Source organism: Solanum stenotomum, chromosome 10, assembly GCF_019186545.1.
Source record: "Solanum stenotomum isolate F172 chromosome 10, ASM1918654v1, whole genome shotgun sequence".
NCBI classification, from domain to species: Eukaryota; Viridiplantae; Streptophyta; class Magnoliopsida; order Solanales; family Solanaceae; genus Solanum; species Solanum stenotomum.
Window position 1 is genome coordinate 44,390,724 of NC_064291.1, and position 2,586 is coordinate 44,393,309.

Sequence of the window (2,586 nt, forward strand, 5' to 3'; positions counted from 1 at the left end):
TTTTTTTTTATTTTTTACGCCACCCCTACCTTCCCCCTTGCGCCACCCCCTACCCAGGCCACCCCATCAAAAAATAATTAAAAATTATTTTTGAAAAGTATTTTTAAAATTTTAAAAAAATCATTTTTTATGTCACCTCCACCCCCGTGCCTCCCCCCTCCAAGGCCACCCCATCCAAAAAAATAAATTAAAAATTGTTTTTGAAAAATATTTTAAATCTTTTTTAAAAATTAGTTTTTATGCCATCCCCCCACCCCCACCCCAGTAGCACCCCCAACCCCGTCAATTTTTTTTTTTTTAAAAAATAAATTTCTGAGTCGGATTTTGGAACGGTCATCGGGGTCTTGTCCTAGTTTGGGTGTCGGGGTCGGGTCGTAGATCAATTATCAGATTGATTTTCAGATCAAAAATTATTGTCCTAAAGAGTATTTTTTTTTTAGTTTCAAGCCATAAATAAAAGATATTTTTTGAAAAATATTTTTCATTCATCAACCAAACATTGAAAAATATTTTCTACTCACCAACCAAACATGAGAAAATAAATTAGAAATCCATTTATTTTTCAAGAAAATATTTTTCATGGAAAATATTTTCCTTCGTACCAAACACACCCAAATTGTGAATTGTTTAATTTGTGGGGATGTTTGAGTAGGTACCATTTCAAGTGAGAGGCTACCCATTGTAGTGAAGTACAAAGTTATACGACGCTTTTTTTGTTTGCTTAAAAGTTAAAATGGAGTAGACTAGAAGCAATCGCTGACTGAATACAATTTTGTGTTGATATGTCTGGGGGTGGGGGTAGTTATATAGCTCTAAAAGATACCAACTACCTTGTTAATTCCTTTTTCCTCTTAATTTCCTTCTCTTTTTCCTGTTAGTTTCTTCAATTTATCCCACTTGCTTTAATTTTTTGTAAATTATATTTCCATCAAGTATATTGCAAATTAAATGAACTTTCCCGGTGTTAGAAAGTGATTGCTCAACTATATCAGCCAATAATAATTTATTATGAATGGGTAGGTGAGAAATTGAGATTAATGTGAATCCAAATCAAAATAAACATGCTAATATTAGTGTAAACAATTCATTCTTTCTTAACAGAAATTATTTAACTACAACCACTAAAATGTTAATGTACTAATTTTCTATCTACGAAAATGGTAATTAAGGAGTGATTATTTGTTTATATTTCTAACTTTTTATCTATCTATCTATCTATATATCTTCTATGTAGAAGTGAGGTATGTTGAATATGTAGGTGTTAGAAATAATTATGATACTCTATTTTGTATATACAACTATATATGTAAATTATATTTATACTCAAGAACATTTGCTTATTGGTTGAATTAATGTTTGCTCGATTACTAAAATTAAATGTTTACTTCACAAGATTTATTTGCTCCATACCTACATAGAATGAATTAAAAAAGAAAAATAGTATACCTGAATGAGCTCAGCTCTGATAAGGTTCCATTTGGAAGGAACCAACAAGGAGAGGCCAGATCTGGTGGATAAAGATGACATTTTCTTCTATATATCCAGATATTTTCTTATTACTAATTTCCTTTTCTCTTATTCTTTCTGTTGTTGTTGTTGTTGTTTTCCTTTGTACCTTGGCACTGTAGGACCAGGTGCTACATTTTTATTATTTTTGAGATAAAAGGTAAAAGAACACACATACACTGCCTCTTTTTTTGAGTTTTATACATAAACTATTGAGAATGTGACTTTTATACCTAAACTATCACTTATTAGTTTGAGAAATAATATATATATTGATTTATATATACTATTGAGAGTGTGAGTATACTTGTAGTATCATTGACTAATGGGTAATTTCTGAACATAATGATACAAATACAGTATATATATGATTTAGTATCAATTAAGCGAAATTATCAGCCTTAATGATACAAATATAGTATATGATGCTTATTTAGTATCAGTTAAGTTAAATTAATTTGGGATATATAATGTAATTATTAGTGGAATATGAATATGAAGTATATGTTTGTAATTCTTTTACTTGAGATATTTGCTTAATTTCCCCTTCCTTTAAAAAAAAAAAGAAGGAAAAATCACGTTAAAAAATTCAATTGAGATAAGAGAAAGATAATGTTTATATTGTTTAAAATGTGAGGATGGATTTCATTTTAAAGTACAACTAATAGACGGTTTTTTTTAACCCTCCCTCTTGGGAGCTCACATAGTTTTTACTTTTTATGGTTACTCACACTTATATTGAGATAATATCTTATATTGTCATTTAATTATAAAATTATTTCTTAAGAAAGTCACTTAATTTTTATTTTTTTTGTAATTCAAAAGTCATTTAACTATGAACTATTTCTTCAGAAAGTCACTCCACTATGAATGTTTTTTTCAAAAAGTCACTCAACTATGATGTTTTACTTACAAAGTCACTCTACCCATTTAATTAATTTTTTAATTAAAACTCCTGACATGAAATTTTTACTTAAAACCAAAATATTAAGGATTAAATAAATATTCATTTTAAACCATTCAATGCCCATTTAATCCGGCCCACTAAAAATATAATAGTGATTCATTTTTTTTTAATCG